Source organism: Arvicanthis niloticus, chromosome 12 (assembly GCF_011762505.2).
Source record: "Arvicanthis niloticus isolate mArvNil1 chromosome 12, mArvNil1.pat.X, whole genome shotgun sequence".
Taxonomy (NCBI): Eukaryota; Metazoa; Chordata; class Mammalia; order Rodentia; family Muridae; genus Arvicanthis; species Arvicanthis niloticus.
The window spans coordinates 28,037,864-28,064,255 of NC_047669.1; the positions used below are offsets into that span (position 1 = coordinate 28,037,864).

Genomic DNA, 26,392 nt, shown 5'->3' on the forward strand with positions numbered 1-26,392 from the left:
AAAAAAATGTTGGTCGATTTAATTAATAATAATATAAAAGCCAATTTCACAGCTCATTACCTCAAGCAGACTAGAACATGGAAGTGGAAGGGAGGCTTACACACACATAGGCGTTGATGGTGACCTATAGCCAAATGGGCGAGAAGTGTCCCTTTGCTATGTGTCTTCAGTAACTGCTTACTTGTGTCTACATTAATCCAGCACAATAACACAAAACAGAGAGAGTAAAAAGAAACAGGAGCCCCACCCCTATGGTTTACCTCATTAATAAGGCTGCAGACTCTTCAGGTTCCTCCTCCCTCTCCCCTCCCTTTCACTTTCTGTTTCCTTTAACTGAAGGCAATTCATCTCGTTTTAATTAATTTTTACTTGCAGCATTATCACCCTGAGTATAAAGACAAAAGTTTTTTTTTTTTTTAATTACAAAGCTCACGGCATTAATTACTAGTACAGTAAATGCATCAAGGCACGAAGCTGTGTGCCTTCCAAGGAGCTGAAGCAGCAACTGGTGAACATTCCAACAGCTGGAAAAGACTTATTCACAAAGGAGAAACTTTTCTGTAGTTTCAATAGGAAGGCTGTCCCTGTATCGACTGAGCCACTGCTTAATTGAAGGTGACATGGCTGATGTACTAGAGACAAGAATATTGCATTAGAGAGGAAAGGTTATTCATAGAGTCACTCTGGACTTCCTGCTATCAGGAACAACAAAAAAAAATTTAACAAGTTTTGAAATATATAAAAAACAGCTGCAATTGCTTACTATTACTTTATATTTGAAGTGTCAAATGTCCTTCTTTTTACTGGTTTTTTTTTTTTTTTTTTTTTTCTGTACTAAATTAAAAAAAAAAAAAAAAAAAAAAAAGGCTCTGGATTCAAAGCTAAAAACAAACCCATGGCAGGAGCTATTCATGTGAGCTCATGTTTTCAGAGGGTACATGATGGCTGAAAGTACATACAGATGTGGCTCTGGATTGGTAAGATTATTGACAATGGCTTGTTCACTATATGACCATAGACTAGGAACAAAAGATGGGACCTGAAACAGTGGCAGAGAGTTATAACTCTCATCCACCTACTTTCTGTGACACATGGTCTGTTATTGGCCAGCATTGAGTGTCTTCAGAATCAGGATACCCATTACTCAGGCATTGACACACATACTTTATACAAGGACTTGAGACATCCCAACAGAAGCTCTATGGCCCAAGCCCGTGTCTGTGTTTATCTTTGACTGTAGTTTATGTTTGATCACAAAAAAAGCCTCAAGGAAATATCCCTACCACATTACAATAGAAAGATGAGAACAAGCCAACTCCCATTTCTGTCCTAACATGTCTATATTCTTTTGCCAAACGATCTTAAACAATTGTATATATCTGTCTTTCAGCAACTTCTCCATGACTGTCTTGTACGTCTAAACATTTTCATAAACTTACGCTTAATCTTCATTCCTCCAGCATTTACCTGACTGTCTGCAATTGAGTTATTCTTTCTGTCACACTTTTGAGTCAGTAAATGGTCTTTCATTGTGGTGGTTTAATACAATCTTGAAAATATAATGGTACCACATATAAACCGGAAGTTACTTAGGGGAGAAAAAAAATTGAGTTGTAATTTCTGGAGTCTTTGATATGCACAGCTTTCCTCAGAAACTCCACCACAGCCACACATCCCTGATCTTTTCAGGTTTTCCACAGGATCCCCTAGCATAGGAAACATAAATAAAACACAATGCTCTTTATTTCACTTCACTATATTATTTTATTACTGAGTATGTACTGATTTTTCAAAACTGATCATGTTAATTACCTTTCTCATTGATATGACTGTATACCTGACAGACTAACTTAAAGAAGGCACTATTCATGTGGGTACCATTATGGCTGAAAGTGCAAAGAGATGTGGCTCTGGGTTGGTAAGATAATTGACAATGGCTTGTTCATCATATGACCATGGACCAGGAACCATGGGGTTCTATAGGGCTCAGTTATAACTTTCAGCAGCCTATCTTCAGTGACACACACCCTAATTGTTACATCCCATACCATTTAAAAACATCAGCACAGGGTGGGCTGAATGTTAGATCCATGGGCCTTAGTGATACATTTCTAATTCAAAGTAGAACACCAACTATATTCTTAATAGTACCAATATTTCTTAAAGGTTCAAACCCATCAAGATATGATAGTATAGTGTAATCACTTTCTTTCCAAAGGGAAGAGTGGAAAAATAACAAGGCAGGGCTGCATTAAACAATACTGAAACACAGGCAGACAAACATCAAATATAGTTTATATATTATATTATATATAGTTTATATATATAATTATATATAGTTTATATATATTATATATTACATATATATTATATATATTATAATAACATATATATAGTTTATATAATATAGATATAGTTCCACGCCTTATATCTAGAGTATTTGGTGGTGTGATAGGACATCTAAAGGAGGATTGTAGGAAGTATGCACCTACAGCTTTGTAACATATAGCTCACATGGACTTTCTCTTGAGCTAGCTTCTCTCATGCCCACAGCTTTCATCTGCAACTGGGCTCTCTATCTTCCTGGTATCTCCACTGCAGCTTTAGCCTCCTATATCACTCGTTCAGGACATGCCTGCAGGGATCTTGACTTTAGGTCCTTCTTTTAAGCCTGGGAAGAAGTTTCCACATCTGCACACTTACATTTGCCACTACTGCCAAAACCAGTATTAGTTGCAGGACACTAAAGCTGGGTAACAGTTCAAGAATTATATATAACCCCAAAGACCATGGCTAATGCAATGTTTGATTGTTTAGGCATGTAAGAATGGTATGAAGTTGTTTCCTGGGCATACCTGGCACAAGGGCTATTCCAAAGCTTTCTTCTCAAACCCAAGTCTGTCTAATAAATGTACTTCTTTATCACATTGACCATTTGGTGGGTGAAACAAAGGGCAATTGCCAAGATGTCCTGTGTGATGTTTCCTGTTATTTTAGATCCAAGAACTTGCCTTCTTTTTAATGGAACTGATCTCTTGAGGAAGCACGTTATGTGGTACAACACACTTTCTAGCAAAACTGCACATCTGTGGGGTTTGTTCCTAATTCTCTCTATAAACCTAACCAAAAGGAACTAGTCACAGAAATGTCACACATAAATGTTATACTGCATTGAATTTTCCCCTGCCAGATTAATTTCTCTGCCACAGTTACAGCTTCACACAAAGTCTTAGGGTATAGACAAACTGTAGACAAGTTCTTCACCAGATATTCAAAAGGTGTCATCCACCCATAGATTCCATTTGAAGCTTCATGGGCACAGTCTCTACTATTTATATCTTGTCATAATTTCTGTCTTTTGACTAAATAGCAAAATTGTCTGTTACTCTGATGATAAACTTTTAGATGTATTCTTAGTTCTCCATTTTGTGATACTTGCTAAAATTATATCCAAAGTTTCTGAAGCACACATCTCATTAGTCACTGTAGTTGTGTTGTTGTTGTCATTGTAGTCATCATTGTTGTCCTTGTATGTGTGTGTCTGTGTGTCTGTGTATGGTTTGAGTTTGTCACTGTGAAAAAATATCAGAGAACATAACTTGAAAATATTTTGGCTCATAGTTTGAAAATTCAGTGGTAACTTGGCTTCATCACTACTGATCCTATACCTAGGAAGGCTAAATATCTTAATGCTATCCACAGGGAGCCAAAACATCCCAATGGGGAACTTGTGGGAAGCAAAATTACTTAATTCCTTTAAATGAGTCAGAGCGAGAGAACAAGGGGCCAAGCATAAGATATAGCCTTTAAGAACATGTGCCTATTTATTTGCTTCTTCCAACTGTGCTCTACCTTGGAAAATATCTTCTATCTTTCAACAATGGCACACACTTGTGACTCTGCCAGTAAATAAACAAACATATTGTTGATGGTAGACAGTTCATGATTTTACCCAAAATCAAGTTCTGAATTCTTTGGCAACTAGGTCTTGCACATGTGAATTATCCTTTGAAAGGGAGACTTTAATATCCAAATAAGAGCACTCTTGTAGATATAAAATATGCAAAGGAGATTTTATCTAACAGAAATGTTTATGTTCTGACCAATTAACTAGAAATTATAAAGATATTCTTAAGAAAAATGTATTATCAATTCCAAGTGTCATACCATATATAAAGTTTGGGAATTATGTTTTATAATTGGCAATTGCTTGTAGGCATTTATCTTTGGGGGTTCAACTTAGTGATATTCAGTAGTCAAAATATCTGCAGCCTTAAATGAATCAAATCAGCAGGAATTTTCAGTTATTAACTGTGTTTTTTTTAACAATGATCTGAATTTAAATATTTTTCCAGAGTACATTGTGACTTCTAGACTCCTTCTATTTTCTCTAAACAAGCAAATTTATCTTACATTCCTGTTTCAGGGATTTGAAAGAAAGGCAAGGGCTTCTGCTCATTGTTCTTTTGAATATCTTAATTTGGTAGAATAAGACTACAACACTCCCCAAAGCAACACTTGCATGAGAACTCCTGGTGTCTTTTGTTTTGTAAAATTCCCATGAATAAAAGCTCACAAACATAATGAGAAACAATCAGAGAAAATTAATTGCTGAATTTATTTAAATTTTTATGAAATATGATAATTATTTAGATTAGAATTTGTCTAATGATATTACACTGGTTTTTTTTTTTTTTTTTTCCATATCTGTATGAGCTCATTGATTCTCCGGGGAAAAATGGGAAAGTGCATGTTTCCTAACAGGTTCTTCAAGTTATCATTTGAGAGTACCTGGGGGAAAGGCTAGATGAAATATTGAATATCCCACCTACTTTCTCTAATGCCTCTAGCTTGCTTCATGAGTCAATAGGGAATTAATACTGATTTGTCTTTCAAAGTTCAAACTAGCTTTTAAGGTTACTCACATTTTATTTATTTGATATGTTTTCCATATTATTATTATTATTAAATAATTATAATTTAATAATATTAAATATTATTAAATAATATTTAGAAATGGCTTAGTTCTATAGCTAAATCACTTTCACATTTGATAAGAACGTCACCATTACTACCATTAAGTCAGCAGCCTAGCAATACTGGCTAAGATTACAGAAATAACAGTTATCACTTATTTAGCAGCTATTTACTTACTTAATTAGATGCATCAAGGTTGAAGCTCATTTAGCCTTCTTATTAGACACATATTATTATTATCATTTTGCATATAAGGGAAAAGGTACAAAGAATTGAGTGCTTGTCTAAAGAGGCATGGCTCTTTAGAAGTGATGAAGTCTGAACATAATTCTGGTCTTTCAAATTCCAGAGCCTGCACTGTATTGATTCTAATGATACCAGTGATGACACTGTACATTTTCAGTTACATCCTGCACTGACACACCCTTAAAAATGAATCAGTGAATTGAGTACCTTCGACATTACTGACTTATCATTAAGTAACATTTCAGTCAGTAACATATCATAAGGGCATGAATGCCTTTCGTAATGCTTTGCACCTATTCAAGAAAAGTTTAGTTGAATTTAAGAAAAACAATCAAGTGTATGCAATAATGAGAATTCTTGTTTTAATTAGTTTAAAGAAACAACTAAGTATTTTTTCCTTCTATATCTCCCCTTTCAAGTAGCACAGTTTTTCAGATGCATTATTTTGGGCTTAGCTTATACTATCTTTTAAAAAACAAAATGTAAATAAGCCTGTACTTACTAAGTATAAACAGATAATAAGTAATATGTCAAAATAGTACAATATATGTCTGATATATGCAGTCAAATACATGTTGTTTCTTGATGCCAAATAGAGATATCTCTCCTATATTTTAGTTGTCATTCATGAAGGTAATTAATATAGCAGTCGAGGAGTGAAGTATGTGAAAAAAGCATAAGATAATAGGTGTTCTGAGAAATATGAGATTATAAAGCAAGAGAACAATGAGAGGAAATATAGGCTGGGCTTAAAATATTGATAAGAAATCCTCTGAGAAAGAATTCTAGATTTCAGATATATCCTGTTTGCTTACTTATTTAATATTTCTTAACCATCTGAAATGGTTCTGCTACTCTTTACTGGGTAAATAGAAATGAAAATAATGGTCAGTAAATTTGGGTTCAAAGATGTGAAAATATACATCCATATTAAAGTAAAAATGTAGTTGGAAGATGTTTCTGATATTGGGAAGCTTGGTAAAATGTCTCTAAGAACTGGTAATAAAGATGAGGAGACATTCTCTAAATAAGCAACTGTATAGGAGAGCCGATATGTACAATTTATAAGTCCCGGCCTTGGCTGTACTTGAAAATATTGATAACATATCTCTTATCCCATAAATCCTAAGCAAGTAACTCTGGTCACTTAATCATAATGGTGGTTGCTTTGGGAAGAACTTGGATTAGTAAGGCAAAACCAAGAGCCACCTTCTAGAGACCCTTCATTTCCTCATGTGATGATGATAGAATAGAAACGGAAAAACTTTTGGTTGCATATCTCTGCAAAAACAAAATATCTGACTTTCAGTGTGTTAAGGTAGAGGGAGAAGGTTTTGTGTATTGATAAGGTAAATCTGGAGGGCCTGATTCTTTTCAGTCCAGGAGAGACTGGAAAACAGAGTCCTCCCAAAATAGTGTTATCCATGTCCCTTTTTAACACCATCTGTGACATGTACTCACACATCGAAAGATAAGTGGTACTTCTTGGAGTCATTAAACTAATGCCTAGTTTTGCAAATACATGGGTCATATAAAAATAAAGACAAATTAATAACAACAGCCATTGACCTTAGACAGGTGAGTTTCCATATTCCTCTGGACTACACTGATCCATTAGTGATAGGTAGGTTTCACAGGATGGAGAGATAGAATTATAGAGCTACATTGTGAGAAAAATCTTCTTTTACTGTTATAGAACAAATGGATGGTTCTGTTATTAGTGGAAACAAAGGGAACCAAGAAGTCTCTGAAAGAAATATCATTTGTTGGCATTGTTTTCTATTTGAAAAAGGAATATATGCTAATTCATCAGGCATTGATCTCAGCTGGTAATTTTGGAGCTGATGAAACAAAACTGTCACCTGAAGTCTTGAGCATGAAGCATAAGAATGATACGACCACACACACAGGACCACAAAAGTAGAGTGATGTTTGAAGTGAAGACTGCATGGCTGCCACTCTGTACAGCAGATCACCCAGTTTGGTGATAATTAGAGCCCAAATTACTGAGAAGCCTATTGATTAGTCCCAGTCTAAATCAATGATTTTACCGGAGATGAAGAGAGATTTGAGGAGGCACAGAGAAGAGCTTTGAAATGAATTTTGAGAACCAAACAGAGAAAGCCATGGAAAGTTCTTGTGACAAGATTATTAAACCAGTTACAAGACATCTGGGGCAAATTATAAAGGGCAGACAGTTTCTTTTGAACACTGAAAGGTGGTTTGTACAACTAAGTGTCCACTTGGAGAATTAATTGTTGTTTTAGTGAAAGGATCAAACATCAAAATATATGAAAGTTAAGGGCAACACTTATTTCTAGAATTTATTTTGCCTTAATGTTTAGCACAGAATATTATATGTGTCAAAATATCCAATTCCTTGGTTTAACAGTTGTTACCATTTTGCAATAAAATTTCTAATCTTGATGATATATTCTAAGCAAATTGAGGACAATTTTTGAAAAGCCACACATGTTTTCAATATCATTCTCACACTGAGCACAAATGGGACTAATTCTAGTATTCCTAGGTGCTATCTACTGTTAGGTCTGTAATGGTTTCCCAAAGCCCTCATGAAAACTTATCACATAAAAGGCTTTAAGCATCATTCTCAGAGAGTCACCAATGAAAAATCGAGGCATGCCAAACTCCATTTTTTCTCAGCAGGCTGGAGAAAAATGCCCACTTTTTCTTCCACCTCCTTGTGCCTCAAAGTTCCTTTACTTAACAGCATTGTATTCATCATCCCAGCCTTCACCTTGCATTGGCTTTGCTGGTTAATGCTTGCTTTGAAGTCACTGTCTTCCCGATACCAACCACTGGATTTAGACATCACTTTGAACCCAGGGTATCCTCATGTAGACAGTCTTAAATATTTTTGCTAACATCTTTCTTCCAAAAAGTTTGTATTTACAGATGTGAGAAATTAAGCTTTCTTTGCACCACTACCTAATCAACTACTTGGACCATGTTCCAGTTTCTCTCAAATATTGTCCCCAAATACTCTGTGAGCTAGTTTTTCTCAAGAACCATTTACTAAGTGCACTTTTCAAGTTCTAGTCTGAGAAATGTTTGTTCTGATTACTCAATTTAAATAGTATTGATTCAAATTATATTTATGCTAAACATTTATTATATGTAAGATAGACTACTAAAGATCCTGGGAATGCAAGCTAGGTAAAGTAATCACTGGAAAGGACTGGCAAATTGTCTCAGTGGGTAAAGTGTGTGCTAGAAAAGCATAAGAACCTGAGGTTATATCAACAGCACCCACATAAAAACCTAGGTATACACCTACCTGTAATCTGTGCATGGAGAGGTGAAAACAGATAGGTCCCAGGAACTCACTGGCTGGCAGACTCAAGGGACCCAATTTCAATGAGAGAAACCTGACTCAGAGCATAGAGTAGAGATCAATAAAGACATGCATGCATATACACACTTACACATACATGCATGCATACACATACACAGGTACATGCACATACACATGTATGCATGTGTGCACACATATACATACACACAAACACACCAGACATACACATGTGCACACACACATGCATACACACACACACATCACTGGAAGAATAATTATAAATCTGGAGATGCTAGTGCAACCTGGACTCCCAAGGGCCACTGCAAACCCCATGAGCCTAAGGATATGTGGCACAGGTATAGGAAGTATGCCTGTCCCTTTTGGCTTATATAAGAGTTAAGAAACTCTTTTCTCTGATCTCATTTTTCTTACATGTTCCTTCATTGGTTTTATGTTCATAGGCATGTGAAATCTCAAAATGGTAAAACGTAAGCTAGAAAGAAGCTGGACTAGACATGATTGTAGTTCCTAGAAATTTCATAAATTTCCAAAGTAAGAACACTTTTACCCATTTAAAGCTATGCCCCTTCGTATGTTTTCCTTTATTGGTATCTATGGAATGTCTACTGTGTTACCTAGCCTTGAATTCCCCTGCTAGATTCTACTGGATCCTGCTAGTGAGATGTGAAGCTGTTAGAAGACCAAGCACTGAGGACTACTTACTCTATGCCGCCACTGAAAGACAAGTCCTCAGAAGCATGACTTTTCATATTGCTCCCATGTTTCTCGGGTGCAAATGCTCGAGGGAAGAACTTTGGTAAAATGCTTGTGGATCCTTGGGTGACCGGTCTAATTAAGTGAACATTACTGTTCTTATTATTTCCTAGGCATGGTGTAACATAATTATGACTGGATAACATGAATAGTTGTCCCTTAAAAGCACTTCTTCTGCAGCCTACTAGGGAGGTTATGATCTTGGACTTGTAAGCCCGGTTGAGTCATTAAGTAACAGAAAGCACAATCTAATTAAATTTGACATACTCGCATGGGGAATCATACCCACAGGTATTTCTACGGCATGAAATTTCAGGAAGGATTTCTTTCCTCTTTTTTTTTTTTTTTTTTTTTTTTCTTCCCCAGAAGAAAGTTCATTAGGAAGAGACTGAGGGCAAAGTTTGAAAATGAAAATTTATGAAACCAAAAAAGGAACTACTTTAAAATATTCCCCTAGAGGAAGAATTAGAGCTGTGAAATACCCAGAATTTCTGAAAGGTTATACAATCTTCTCTCCAGTTTATATGCACAAAAGGCCAGGCTGCAGGCTGTACCATTGTGGGACTGAAGTCAGCAGCAACCTTAAGAGGAAACTTTTGTCCTCAAAGACTCTCACATTCAAACAAGGGGCCATAAAGGAACTTGGGTCTTTTAGTGTCAAAAAATATACACTACAGTGTCAAATTAAGTATTCTCTTATGGAGAACCATCCATGGATTTAAGATTTTAATGAAAATGATATATTTTTCATGTCTATCAAGTCCTGGTTTACATAAATGTACATTTTCACATATTTGCAATAGGAAGACATAAGGTGCTGTCTGTTTTTATACATAAAATGGCAATCTAAATATTTTCACCACTTTCCCCATGGTTTTTGCTATTTTGATTTTAAATGAATTCGTAGTTTGTGAATGATTTCATAAGCCATGTCAGATGAATCACCTATTTTTAGATATTTAGATTGGATCTAAATTCGATTACAGTAGATAATGTGAAATTACACTTGGATTGTTTTCCACAGATCCTCCTACAATGTTCACTAAGTACGTGGTGTGGAAACAGATGCTACTCCATCCTTACATGGCCAGGATAGAGAGAAATAATATTTTGATTTGGGGATTTCTACCACTGTAACCAAAAGGGTCTACACTTTCACAGCATCATCTCACCAGCAGAGCTGTTACACTGGATTATTTGCAAAACATTTAGAATGACCTCTAGCTAATCCTTTCTCTAGTTGGTTCACTCTTGGTTGTGCCTGCTATCTCAAATTAAGAATATTTTACCCTTTGTGTGGTTGATGTGTTTGAAAAGGAAGATTTTTATGGAAAACCCACAGATGTTGAGGATCTGTTTTAATATTGTAGATAAATAGGGAGGAAAAAAAAGCATCTGAGGTAAGAGAGATGTTCAGCTCCTCTGCTGAGCCCAGTCTTGTGTCCGTCTTCTGCAAAGTGATGTCCTGTTCTTCCCTTTCCATGCCCTGCTACGTTTCCTCTTCACTGGACTAAATTACGGAGCATAGCTTTTATTACATGTGTCACACCCAGACCAAAAGTGCAATCAACAAAATTAGGGTGGAAAATTATGTTTAAGCTCTTCCACCACATCGCATTTAAATAGCTAGATATAGAAATACATGTTTGCCTTGAAGGGAAAACTTAAAAATTTTATAACGAGCACCATATAAGTAGTTATTAAAAAGCAATTTCATCCATGGCAGGTGACTATCAGCCCATAGGAAACCAACACTGTGAAAATATAAGAATACCTAATTGTTTTTCTTATTTGAAGTTGTAACATAGAAGTAACATCACAGAATGTCAAAGCTGAAAGGAGACTCGAGGATTGCTCTCATTTGACAAGTGGGGAAGCAAGACCAGAGAGGAAATGTATGTCCTGACATTATACAGTCTGATAAGATTCATGTCAAGACAAGGACGCAGGAAATCAGTTTGCAGCATCATCTTTAGATTCTTGGAAACAGAAGCATATCCTATGTGAAGTAAAGGGGTCATCTTAGTGAGCGGAGCCTGTCCTTACAGACCAAGTGCCAAGTAAATTTTAATTTGAATGAGCTTCCACAGTGTGGAACTGTGAGAAGGAAGTCTCTTAGGAGGGTGACTGGAAGAAAAGCAGCATTTGCCATCATTTAACTGCACAAACCATCTACATTCACACAAGCACACACACACACACACACGTGTGTGTGTGAGCACATACACTTTTTGGACTTTAGAGTACGCACACATGATGGCTTTCAAATTGGTCTCTGCAAAGTCATGTATTCCCTGTAGCATGCACATATGCAGACATAGTTGGAAATTTGTGAGGTAAACAGGCTAGTCTATCTTGTATACAAACATGGCAATTCAGGCAGGTATATCCTTGAGTCATCTATACAGCTGATAAGAATGTGGGGTGGGAGAATGGGGAAGCTTGTAATTTAGAATGCCTCAGGTTTTGTCTGAAAACCTGCTCTCATCAGTTTATGACATCTGTTGATGAAGGAAGGGTTTACTTACAGAGTCTCCATTTTCTTGCTTATAAAATAGGGTTGAATACATTTTTGTACACAGAAATGTTGTGGTCAGATAAAGCAGTACAGTGAACCAGGTAACCCATGCATTGAAAGTAAGTTATTTGGATTATTTTCATCCCTCCCCACACCTCTTAGTCTCACATCCAGGACTGGAGCCATGCTTCTCAAATCCCATTTAATGCTGTTTTGACCACAGAATGGCTGCTTATTCTGACTATGTCAGAATTGTTTTTCCATCCATCCTGCTTGATTACAGCAGTAGATAAGTGGCCCCCAAATCCCTTATCTCATTCCTCGGTTCCAGTTTGATAAATACAAATCCTGAAACTCCTAAAGGTATGGTGCTTGGAAATCTGTAATGGCTGCTCCATAACACAACAAATCTGGACAGCTGAGAGGAATGAGAAATAGCGTCTCACTCTGCCTACCTCCTCAATGCTTGGCAACGCAAAATGCGCCAGAGTCCCAGTACACTCTTTTCCAATGGCTGATGAATGCTCCTCCATTTTCTTCTCTTAGCCTCTGTTTCAATCTTGGCACTCTCACCTATTTGCTATTCCTTTGGGCTTTGGTTCTGTAAGAAGTATCATTCCTCTGTGTGAGTATGCATGCAATCCATATATAACATACTACCTTACACATAGTATATAAATATGCATGCACTATTCTGCATGCTTAAACATGCATTTATATATGTAAATATATCTATGAAGAAGCAGATGATGAGGCAAAATGAAAAGCACTTCCTTAAAATGAATGTCCTTCTCATCTCCTCACGTCCCCATGGCTACGTGCTGCCTGTAGTTCATGGTCACATGAAGGTCAGAGATAACCTCATCACAGTTAGATTTACATTTCTCTGGTGACTAGTGGTCCTTAGAAAGTCTCATCCTCATTGGCTATCATTAAGTCTTCTGTAGACAACAAATATTGGACAGAGGTTGAGGACCCCTAGGGAAAAGTTAGGAGAAAGATTGAAGGCACCCAAGGAGATGGCAACACCTAAAGAAGACCAACAGTGTCAACTGACCTGTACTCCTGGGAGCTCCCAGAGACTGAGCTACCAACCAAAAAGCATACAGGGGCTGGATGGAGACCCCGTGGCAGCTCATATGTAAGAGTGTGCTGCTGTGCCTGTCCTCAGTGGGAGAGAATGTGATCAACCCCCAGAGACTTGATATACCAGGGAGGGGAGGATGTGGGAGGTGGAGAGCTGCTCTCTCAGGGGTGAAGGGAGGAGGAATGGAGGAGGAACTCTGTGAAGGGGGGCTGGGGGCAGCATTTGGGATGTAAATAAATAAAATAATAAATGAATAAGTCTTCTGTGGAGAAATGACTATTTTAATTTTCAGGCCATTTTAAAAACCAGGAAATTATGGTTTTGTTTCAAATTGTTTGTTCCTTCTGTACTTTTGAGATTAACTCTCTGTTGGGTATGACATCTGCAAGCATTTCCTCTTGTTCCATAGGCAAGCTTTGATTTTGGTGAGTGTTTCTCTTGCTGAGCAGAAGCTGCTTAATTTGCTATAGTTTCCCTTGTTAAGTTTTGACTTGTTGCTTGAACAGTTTATATACTGTGAATAGGAAGAAAGATGTCATGGCAGCAGTAGAAATCAATATAAAAGATTTCTCAAGTATCCAAAACTTCTTATTATATGATCCAGGTAGGGTATTTCTGCATAATATCCAAAATAATTAACATCTATGTAAAAAGAGATTTCTGTATTTCTGTATTTATTTAAGCATTAATCATAGTAGCTAAGATGTGGGAATATACTAACTGCTCACCCATAGAGAAATAAATAATGAATAAATGAATATATAAAATAGGATATTATACAACCATAAAATGAAATTTGAAACATAAAACATCATAAATGGACCTTGAGAGCATTATGCTCTAAGAAATAGACAGTTACAGAAAGGGATATAATAGATGTAACACAAAGTATCTAAAATAGTCAGACCCATAGGATGAGAATGCATCTGTGGTCTGGACAACGTGTTCAAGAGGCTTCCTAGTCACTGAGCATGGGCTTTCAGTTAAACAAATTGAGAAAACTTAGAGCTCTTTCAGCAGCCTGTACAGACAGCTGCCAACCATGGACGGGAGATCGAGAACTTATCAAAGGATCTGTTACCTGTTCTAACAGCAGCTTAACGTTCGAAAATGGTGGTAGTTTCTGTTTTGTCTTGTTTGAACATAGAGGTCAAAAGCAGAAGCATGAAGTTTTGTTACCAGAAAATGGGAAAGTCACCAAATGAGTTGAAAAGCTGTAGACAGGTTACATAGCACTCAAAATGAGGCAAAAGGGGACAACATATACTTAGGAGAGAAGAACCTGACCAGAGAGAGTCTCAGTGGAACCCACAGACCCTAGTTTTGCCAATTCTCCATCATAATCCACTGAGAAGCTAGGCAAAGGATAAGAAAGTTACAACAGTAGTGAGACATATTGTAATATATGGCAAAATTTTACATTAATTTTTGATAGCAAATGATCTGGAGACAACTACTTGGAGTATCTTTTCAAATGGCTCATCAGCCAAAGTCTGCTCTGCAAAATACACACACACACACACACACACACACACACACACACACACACACATATATATGGGCAGCCCATTGACATTTGACTTTTGTTAACTACTTCAAGAGTTGGTTCCATTTTTGGTTGTAAGTATTATATTCAGGTTCTGTTTACTTTCTCAGTGTCTATGAACCCTCCCACTCTTAGAAAGCAACCATATAGAAAAAAGGAACCCTGATCCATCTCTTTTACTTTTCTGTCCGTAAAAGGACATCCCATTTGAAAAGGCTTAAAAATAGAAAAACCACTGTCCATTCTCTGACCCAGAGTTGAATGAAGTAGGTACTTTCCCAAAATCTGTGAAGAACCCTTAGTCTGCAGCCTGAGGAAGGTTCACTGTTGATGTCCTTTGTCGCCCCTATCCTAGAAATTCTTCAGGTGGAGACTATGTGGTATAGAAGCTGGGAACAAGAGTTCCAGGATTGAAATGCATAGTTTCAAGTAATCTGGACTTTTAATCAATAGCAGTTATAGCTGAAAATGTTCATAATTTCATAATCTTTACATATGGAGTAAGTAATCAAATACAACATGAAATGTTTGCCATGATGCTTGCTACCTGGGAGCCTTTCAAAAGAAAGCAAAACTATATTCTGCATCTCCCTAGACTGTAAACTGCCAGATTCAAACCAGGAGATACAGCTTCAGGTCTACAAAAGAGTAGGCATTTTCAAGAAGTAAACCACAAGAGTGTATGGTTGCTTTGTTGTTCTTGTTGTTCTTGTTGTTTTGAGTATGTGTGTCTATCTGTGTGAGTGTGTCTGTGTGTGTCTGTACAAATCCAAGTGGAGCTCAAAAACTAAAAATTGAGCCTAAGTCATCCATGTATGCTAGAATTTGAGGCCATATCTATTTTATTAAACATGGCAAGTCAGTCTTTTATAATGTGAACAATTTGGTTGCTTTATTTTGGGAAAAGTTAGTTCTTGCTTCGTCAAGCACGATTCTTTTCGCTCTATAGACTTGCTGAGGAAAACAATCATAAGTCTGTGGGACTTGATATTAAAGTGTTTTGGCTCAATTACTTGCATGAATTTATCTGTTTGGTGAAGGTGCAGGGTTTATACCACAACAGCCACCAGCAGTGAGAATTAATCTCCCGAGTCTTAATTAAAACAGCCTTTGGAGACTACAAGTGCCTCAGGAAGTGCCAGAAAATCTCATTTGAAAGCTTCCTGATTGTGATATTTCCAATGTCATATTGCAGATTCAAGAAACTTGGGTGTTTGGAATAAGCCTTGCATGAGAACAGCCTCACGTTAAGTGCTTATCTTAACCACCGAACCATCTGTTCTTCTTCCATCATGGCTGTGAACAGTACATAAGAACCAGCATCCTTCTTCCTGTCCCGCTTCGCATCTAAGCACGATCTATTTCCAAAGTCATTTTTCTCCTTTTCCCATCAAGCAAAGCAGAAACTAGCTGGGAATATTTCAACTGAAATGAAATAGTTTTCACCCTTTCTAATACCTCGTCTCCCACACGGCTGAAATTTCCTGTTTTAAACACAGAGTTATTTTAGTCAAGTGTTTTTCCCTTTACTATTCACATCCAATTCCTTGCCTTGCTTGCTAATTTTTCTAAACAGCTTCTTATATTTCTACCTTCCTCTTCACTTCACATATAATATTATGCCATTTCAAAATTTACTTTATTTTCATTTCTGAATTCTGCATGCTTTTACCAACCCCTATAAGATCTATGGATTCTTTATGCTAAAGCAGAACATAATCATAAATGAGCTAATTTTGATCCTGTTTTATTCTCAATGCATATTGCTAAGAAAAAAAGATACACAATGTCACTTTCGTTATGTGACCTCTTCAGAACAGACCAAGAGTAGCAGGTACAGTAACACTAAAGGAGCAGAGCAGAGTGCTCCTGACAGAGATGAGCCTGGAAGTCACAGGGTTTGAGGGTAAAATTACCGTGAGGTTGTTTATTTGAAAACTGAAAGGGCAAAAGAAAGGATGGTAAACATAAATGTAAAAGATGGAACACTGTAGGAGGATGCATCTTATTTCTCTGCTGTTTGCTTGAATAAACCTTGAAAAACTGGGGAAAGCCTATGGATGTGAATTTCCAATTCATCTCAGGAAGGATCTTCACATACTTAAGACTGACATAAGCAGTATCATGTGCCTTATGGGGGTGTGGCTCTCCTGTTTAGGAGCTGCTCTCTGGTTACTTCTTCTGAAGTCTGTAAGTGATATACACCATGTAGACAGAAGAAAATCAAGCCCCAAAGACCACTGGAATCCTTAACAATTCTAAGCAACCATGAGCTTTGCTCTTCAATGCTCTCTTAGTAATCCCTGCTATGGTTTGGATAAAAAGTATCCTCAAAGCGCACAGATTGATAGCAGGGTCCTAGTTACTTGATTCAATTACTGAGTGATTAAATCATGAGAACTGTAACTTAGTAAGTGGGTTAATCAATTATAGGCTTCATAATGTGCTGACATTTAACAGATAGTGGGAACACGAAGGTGAACCTGGATAGAGGAAGTAAGACACTGGTAGTATGTGTTCAAAGAGAATATGTTGTCCCTGGAGCCAGCTGTAGATAAACAACTAAAACAATGAGAAAATGAGTATCCACTTTCTTCCCTTTAGTTATTTATCTTGGGAACCTTGTGATGGCAGTGGAAATAGAAGCAAGCCATTTTTTTTTTTTGCAATAATCAGTTATCCCTACAGCCATTATTTATCATGATGACTGCAAATTCCTGGCTATTCTGGGTAGTTCCTGTTCAGCATCCTTCCCAAAGTCCACTCCAAAAAACACCTCTTAGCACACAGGACTACTGATTAGCAGAATTAGAATTCAGGATAAAAGCCACTAACAATATACTTTGGATGGGGAATCAAAACAAAGTATCAAAGAGGCTGAAGTGCACCAGTTGTCGACTTGTCTCCCAGATGATGCTCAAAAATAGACGGTCTTCATCAAAGTGTGTTTGAGCTTTGGTCAATGGTTTCCATCTCTGGATAACAGTGATCCTTTCCCTTCTCTCTACCCTAGAGTGACCAGCTCTGAGAAAGGCAGCAGGGCGACAGGTACACAGTATTTTAGGGAGGCAGCTTGGGCTGGTAGCCATCACTTGTTTTCATTTAGACAGTCAATGGCTGAGAAATAATATTCTTCAAGAGGCCAGTGGCTAACTAATACCTGTTACAAATCTAGGGAAGAGAAAATATTAGAGAATATCTCTAGTTTAGCAGAGTGAACCCTCAGCACTTTGTCCATTAGTTATTTTAGTATTCATTTTTTTTCTTACTGAATTTTATAAGCTTCCTGAAGACAAAAATAATGTCTAGTACTTTTGATCAATCTAACTTTTTTGAATATTGTATAAAGCCTTGTATGTGACAAGTCTTTTTTTAAGTTACTGAATGAAGAAATGAACAAATAAATAAAGATGACCAAGAGAATCATTTTATTCAGAGATTCTATTCTATTAAGACTTAATAGAGAATTTTGTTATCTTACTACTGTAACTCTGTTAAGACTTTAAAATTATTTCTTCACATTCTGTTAGATTCAGTATTTTATCTCTTTTCAGTACTCACTGGCTACACAGGGATGTCTCTGTGGTGATTTTTCCCTGCTAGCGCCTTCATATTTTCTAAACACATATCCTTATTCTTTAAAGGAGAGCATGCATTCTAAATAAAACACCCAGGGCTTTGTCTTACAACTTGTAACTGGACTCCTGGTTTTTCAGCCTAGGCAAAGGCTCTCATTCAGGGATCAATGGTCCTCTTTCCCTGGGGCTGGAGTTGAGTTATTATTCTATTTTGAATTGTTATCAGCTGTTTGTAAAGGATCTGGCATACAGGGGAACCTAAACTAACTGATAAATGATGGTTTCTGGCAAACAGTTTGATTTTATAATTTCCCATTAAATTTTATAGGAAGCTAAGGGTTGGATTCATATGCTCATGATCTTTGTCCTTCACTCTCAGTCATTTTTTTTAAATCCTCCCTTTTCCAGTATGAACTCTATGGCTTTCAATGTCCCAGAATCTTACTTTTTAAAAAAATATTTTATTGTGGTAATGATACAATCTTGTGGGCACGTTTATAGATGTAAATTTCATTAGCCTAAGTAACAGATAATGCAACAGATAAGTACAGCTTATTCATCTTGCTTAAAGTGCAATTGTATGTCACTTGGTCAGTAACTCCACGTACCACCATACTGCCAGCTAAGACACAATTGTCCATCTCTTTGATATTATGAATTTGATTGTTTTTATTTGTTCACATTTACATTTCTCACATGAAGACAATCATGTTTTTTTTTTTTTAATTTCATGACTGGGGTTTTAATTTATCAAAATATCCTCCAATTCATGTTGTCACATATTTTAGAATATCTTTCTTCAAACTTATTAAGGGAGCTGAATAGATGGCTTAGCAATGAAGACCACATTCTGTTCAAGGAACCTGAGGTAAGTACCAGTATCCACGTGCAATAGCTCACAACACTGAAACTCATACTCAGGCAATCTGATATTTGTCTTCAGTTTTCTATGGATACATACAATAAGTCAATACATGAGTAAATAAGTAAATCCTTTAAAATGCTGATATCCCAGCATAATTATCCCATTTTCTTGTTCTTTGATGAGTATTCTATTTAGTTCTATATCTTGGCTAGCATTATCTGCTATGAATAGCAGCATAAAGTTCTCACACACACAAACACCTACACAGACACACACACACACACACACACACACACACACACACACACACCTGAATACAGAACAACCATCAGATGTGGCCATTGCTTTTTCAGGTATTCAGAGAAGTCTTACACAAGGAGAATTTCCAGCAGACACCGGGGATTCAGAATCTGTGATTAGTATCATATGGTACACAAAGTTCAAAAGTCTTTCCCATGTAGCTGGTACTTCTTTACTGAGGAGACCAACAACATGTGCATTCTATATGCGAGTTGGACTTTTACTACAGTAACAGATCTCAGTGAAGTAGCAAAAGAGGTAAAGACTTTCTACAGTCTCCTGTGCCCTGTACCTACCACCCTGACCTTTGCAAATATCTTTATACTTATCCCATGGACTGAAGAATCCTGCAAGGAACAAGCACTGACATAAACTTGCAACTTGGACACCTGTATTTCTGTTTTTTTATGACTTGAAACATTAGTTAGATGCTCATTAAATGCTTAAATATATATTTGCAGTAGCTAATCAACCCGGAAGGGTATCTTTGAAGCTCATCTTACTTCTGTTGTTTCTTTGAAGCATTATTGTAGCTCTAAACAACATTCTGTAAATTAAATCTCTGTCTTAATAGTGTAAATGGTGCAAGTGAAATTGCAAATTGAATGATCTCAGAAGAATGTCAGTTTGCATATATCCTTTCTGTTAATCTCTACTCTGTTTTATTTAGAATTGGAGCTTTCCTTTTATTTTGATAACTATCAATGAATATTATAGTATTTCCACAAATGAAACCAAACAAACACCCTCTACCCGTAGCATCTTCATAGTGTGTCCAGAAGGTAACTCTCATCACTCTTGACTTATTTTTGCACTTAGGACTGAACTCTGTGCCTTTTTCCAATTGGCTGATCATAAGCATTCTCTCAATTCCAACTCCATTTATTTGATATCACAGCACACATGGTTCATTATTTTCCAGAAGTACTAGACTGTGAATTGCCTCATGGCTGCTCAACAAACTGTGTCAAGCAATAAAACCCCGTGTCACTAGATTGAGGAAAAGCCTCTTCCTTTCGGATTCCTTTCAGAGTCTTTATCACCACAAGAAGCTGATTGTAACCTAACTTCTCTCTTCTATTACACGTAAGGAAGCACAATCAGAATACTGACGAGTTTAGCCTATGCCATCCATGTCTCCTGCTATCATCATGCTGTGCCTCGTGCTTCCCATTTTATTTATATCAGAAAATAAGGACAAGAAGGTGGCATAGCTATTTTAAAAGTGATATGAGTTCTGACCTCATAATACTGTTCGTTAATGTGTATGAAATAATTACCCAGATTTGTGGGACACTATGTGATAATTATACAGGGGTAACAGATATATACAAAGTATCGTGATCAAATTAAGCTATTAGCATTTTCCTCTTCTTAAATATATAGCGATCTTTATGTTAGAAAGCTTTGAATTCTTTTCCAGTTCTTCACAAAAAAGGTATCTCTGTGTTTTGCACCATTGTTATCGTACTGTGCTACAAAACATGAAATCATATTCCTCCCACGTGACTCTATTTTGGAGTTTTACCAGCTAATTTCTATTGTGGACTTCTACTACATTTCCCAGACTCATGGTGATCCCTATTTTACTCTTTCTTTAAAATGATAGAAAAATAAATAAACAAATGAAAGACTGTATATAACTAAGAATATGAGATATTGATGTTTTATGCTTGACTTAGTTCCCCTCAAAGCTGACTGGTCTTCTTTCATGTATATATAACATCTTTTACACAATTTCATTCTTTTAGTGATGGGCACTTATGTTTAATGGTATATTTTGACTCTCATGATTAACATGGCAATGGAAGTACAAGTTTGCCCATATTTTGGACAAATTGATTTGAGTTATGATTAACCCTAAACCATCCTGATCTACACAGAAATTTCCAGGACACTCATGGCTACATAGTGAGACCCAGGCTCAAAACAGGAAAACAAAACAACAATAACAAAAACCAAAAAAAAAACTCAAAAAAACAGGAAAACAAAACAAATTCTGTGCATGTTCAACACTGTCATGGCAGACAAAAGAACAAACTCTATTAAGCTTGCCTGGTTACAGTTTTTTAGTCTCTACTGTAACCTGATCTTCATTCTTCAGAATCAAAGCCTCTCCTGCTTGTCCTACACATAAACTACATGTACTGAAGTCATGGTGTGCTTAGCAGACAATAGTCTTACCAGTTTAAGTAATCACACACATTCAAATGATTACAAATGATTTGTGAAGCACCACAGATATTCGAAATTAGTACACACTTTAAAAATGAAAAAAAATTGGGAAGGTTTTTACATAAAATAATTGAGACACTTGACACAATGTTGTATCTTTTTATTATTTTAAAATGTCATTTTTTTGTAAATCAAAAATTAAATGGAATTTTCTTACCTTGTAAAAGAAAATCTTGAAAAAAAAAATGTAACAAAACAATGATAGGTGCCTTTCATTGAGCAATGAGACAAAAACACACCAGGTCTCAGCATCTCACTGAAAGCCCTGACTGAGGGCTGTGAAGTGGGAAAGAGGAAGAAGTGGAAGAGCACAAGGCAAGATATAAGGCTTTCTTACTTTTAGAAAACATGATGCTCACATAAAATCACAAGATTCATCAAGTATTCGGACCTATATAATATTTTAGGAAAGCACAAAAATCATGCACAAACATCAACTGTGTTTGTGTATATCAGCAACAATTAAAACAGGAGTCATTGTCATCTGTCTGCTTGACTAAATTACATACTTATCCCAGACTGTTGGCTCAGAGACTCCTGGGAGGAAAAAGTCACAAGAAAGAAGAGCAGTACAGGAAAGGCCTTCTGAAATAGCTATGTCTTCCGTGAGTATTAGATATATAGAGAGATGAGCAAATAGAAAAGCCTGATATGGGGGATAAGAGTAATCCTTGGCTGAACTGATAGAAGATGCAGAGCTGGGTTCCAGGTAAGCACAGAACTGCAAGTGTCCTGGGATAAGTGGAAGCCCTGGGGGAAACAGTTAATTTGGTAGCTTGCCAGTCTGCACCACCAAGGAGAATTGTGGGTGTTTTCTAAATGTTGAACAGAAAGTATCCTTACCATTTATGCTAATCAAGCGTCAAAGCCAGCACTCAGGATAGGCGTTGACACCTGCTGGGTTAAAGGAAGTTGCACTTTCATTGGCCTCAGAAGTCTTCATGTAGGAAAGGGTAAGTTTAGGTATTGGAGAAAAGGTTCACAAGATGTTATCAGTTTTCCTAGCTAAGATGGGAGACACCAATTCCTTGGAGGGACCAACTCACAGGGTTCATTACTCTCTCTTAGATGAGTGCTTTAGCAAAATGGATTCCATTTTATAAAAATAGATCCCCTTTAAGGAACCTATTAATGCAGTGGTTATCAATCTTCTTAATATTGCAATCCTTCAGTACAATGTTTCATGTTGCGGTGATCCCCAACCATAAAATTATTTCATTGCTACCCCAGAACTGTAATTTTGCTACTGTTATGAATTGTAATGTAAATATCTGATACACAACCCCCAGAAGGGTAGAAACCCACAGGCTGAGAACCACTGTATTACAGTATAGAGACCAGCAGCCACTGATATGCTGCAAGAGACTGGCCTGGCACATTTCAGTTTGAGTGTCTTGAGACCCTCTGGCAGCCAAGAAGAGGAAGGTCTTGAAGGGAATCACAGGAAAGGAGGAGGTGGCTATCCATGACTCTTCCAAAGAGAAATTAATTTGGTTTTCAGAAAAGACACTAAAACCACAAAGACGAGCAAGACAGCGCCCCGCCTTCCAGAGAAGCACTAACATCCCGAATGTTTGGATGCATTCTGTGGAAAAAGCCAAGGCTGTTTTTAAATCTCTACTGGCTGGTGCTGCCTGAACTGTACCAGGGCCCCAGAAGGAGGCTGTGCTAGGAATTGCAATTAGTAGTCAGGGCACAGGCATGAGCCAATGCATGCAAATGAAAAACAAACAAACCTGAAGGTGGGATGGAGAGAGGGAGGAGAGGGAGGAGGGTCTGAGAGTAGATGAAACAGGGAACCCACCCATCCGATGAATTCTTCTCTGCTCTCATTTTCAAACTGCACAGGGCTGGCTGAGCTTGCCCCTCACTTGTTAATCTCTCTTTTGCATCCCTGTTTTTGTGGCTGTCAGAACTCCGTATTATGCAAATTGGGCTTAAGCAATTAAGGCAATAATGTTTTCCTTGAAGAGTTTGACAAGGTGGTGGGAGTTTGGGCTGCATTTCCCAGACAGGGGCTTGGATGCTTATTTACCTACAAATAGAAGTGAACAAGAAAGGAGAAGACACAGTTGGATTTGGCTTGCCTGAGCTGGGCTGCAGCTTTCTCTGTTCCTCTGTTACCACAAAGAACAAGGGGTCACTCCGCGACATTAGCAGGTGGTAAATTTAGAATAAACGAACACTTTCCACAAGATGTAGTTTTAACCTGTTGAATTCACACCTGCAGAAGGCCACCAAATCAATTCCTCCAACTGGATTTTAAAGGGGACTGGGTGACTTTGTGAGGAATAACATTTGAAGCCGCTGGGGCTGTGTGTTTTCTGTTTGGGGTCAGGAACTGATTGTCTGAGAGCTAGAGGGAAGCAAGGCCAGGAAGTCAGGCTCTGTCTGTGATAAGACTGAATTGCACAGTGCATGAGAATATCACAGCTACTTTCCTCTAAAACATCCCCTGTCATCAAGAAAACCCAACAGGATGCACTTGGCTCTGAGATTGGTAGTAAATGCTGTCTTCTCTCCTGCCTTGGCTTTTAGTATGTGGAAGGACTAAGAACAACGGGTATTTAGTGTTTATCATTCAGTCCCTCATTAGTTGAGCATGTGATGAGGAAAGACTTGCACAATATTGTATATGATAGCAAGTCGGGTAGAGAACAAGTCTAACCAGGAATAAGTGTAGCCTGATTCTGAATTATCTATCACCATAGCCTTTGCTCTTGGCTCCTTCCACAAGCTTTGTCATTTCCCTGGCAAGCAAGTCCTTAAGTCAAGTACAAATCTCCCCTCTCGCAAGTCACTCAGTGTGCATCCTGCCTAGCTTAATTTTCCAAATCCCCTAAATGTTGCCAGTGGTTTTTTTTTTTTTTTTAAACTTTGTGTCCTATTCATAAATCCAACCAAGGGACCCCAATCTGGTCCACAACCTCTGAAATGATTTTCTTTAAAAATACCTCCAGTTTAATATGTCATATCTAAAACACTCCTTCTTTTGATCTGACTCAAGTAGAACATACCATTTCACACTGTTCATCTTCTTGTCGGTTAATCTTTCTTCCAATATGCTTTGGCCCACTAAAGAAGATGTACATTAAACTTCCACTTTGTGATAACAACTGTAATTTTTATTTTCTAGGCTAGAAGCTCCCTGTAGGTAGTCCAGGCTACTTTCCCATCTCCTGCTTTTGCATCCTCCAGCTTCAGCCTTCTAAGTACTAGAACTAGCAGTGTGTATTGCCATGCCCATCACTGCCATGTATTTTAAGCATACCACTATCTTTAATAAATAAGACACAGTTCCTCTTTTAAAGATGCTTTATTTCTATGTGGATAAGATAAATTCAAATGAATTGACATACCATCACAGGTAAGTAAAATATTGCTGTGAGAGGAATATAACTAAATAAGAGTGGGGATGTTGGTGGAATTGAGGTTCAGGAAGGACATCAGAAAGAAGTGACAATCGAGCTGTCTCAAAGTTTGAAAAACAAATTAACTGCGTAGAATTTAAAGATAGGCATGGCCTCAACTTTCTTGTTAACTTCCTTCCTAGTCAGCGCCACATTTGCCGGATAGATTTATAACCATGGACTGATCACTCACAATCAAATATTCCAACACTAGTGTTTTTAGGGCTCTAGTTTTTCTACTAGAATCTTCTAGCAAGATGTCTAACATGCTAACACAAAACTCTCTTGGTTTTCTTCTCTAATTAAACACCTAAAAGATACCACTACTGAAACATCGCTTGTGTCCAGCTTCTCAGTCTCGGTTAGTAGTAAACTTCCCTGTTTAGTTAGTAATGTTGAAGTCTTGAATCCTCTGAGGTTCCCATTACCTTCCATACTAGTCACTACCGTCTACAGAGTCTCAAGTCACTGTCTCCCAAGAAATCAATAACTATTTTACTTTTCCTTATGTCTCCACAGACACAAAGGAGCGGTAGCACTTTCTATCTGTAGTCTCTGGACTTTGTCTCACTGAAATGCTTGCATAGGAGGTCTGGACGTTGTTACCATCACATTTCCATCTTATCACAAGCTTCAGCCACCCTCAATTCCTTGATTTCTACCCTATACTTCATCTACCCTGATGGCTCCTGCTTTCCTGAACAGAGCATTTGTGTGTGTGTGTGTGTGTGTGTGTGTGTGTGTGTGTGCGTGTGTGTGTCACCATGACATTTCTAAATGTTTCTTCTTGTGCAATCCTCTCCTCTTTTTGGACTGGAGGGAGTAAATCCATCCTTCATGCCTCTGTTTAATTGCCATAAAAGTCTGTATTTCAATATGTATACGGAAATGTCTTGTGTCATCTTATGATGTAGATTGCTTTGGACTTGCTCTTTCGAATGTGTACCTGGCCATGAACGATGCACATTTGGAGACTGTTCATATTGACATCCTGGCTCTCAGTTCCCCAATGTTCTTTCAAAGAAAAAAGTCCTCATGATTGCAATTTTTTTCTTTTTTTCTTTTTGGAAAAGGTGGTCTGACATTAAAATAAATGAATTCAGATTATAAGCAATGACAAAGAGAAATTCAAATGACCGGGATACAAAAGCCAGCTGTCCTGCTCAGAGAGTGTAATTGGGAAGACTGTTTAGAGCTGGCAGCGGCACAGAGCTCTCAGCAATCCCTAACTTAATATGCTGAGTCTGCTGACTTGTATCTGATCCAGCTGAGTAAGGTGAGTTTGTATACTTCAAACTAGTTTGTAAGCTATGATTGCCTGACACTGGAGTTTTAGAAAAATGATGTTGTCTGCATCTTGAAACAGCTGGCTCTGTTTGAGTTTTGGAGGTGAGAAGTGTCGAAGGAGAAGTGACAAGGACAGTTATAAATTCCATGCCTAGTCTGCATTTATGCTGTTCCTTATCTACCCTCCCAAGGCCATCCATAGAAGACAGAAGGCAGATAAAGGGGAACAACAGGGAGTGGATGATAGAACCTG

The 26,392-nt window shown here is 37.4% G+C and overlaps 1 protein-coding gene across 6 annotated transcripts in view; it reads left to right on the forward strand.

Moving 5' to 3' along the window:
* Positions 1 to 26,392, forward strand: part of Lsamp (limbic system associated membrane protein) — a 2,034,784-nt gene that overhangs the window by 1,617,377 nt on the left and 391,015 nt on the right. The gene's annotated exons all lie outside the window — the stretch shown is intronic.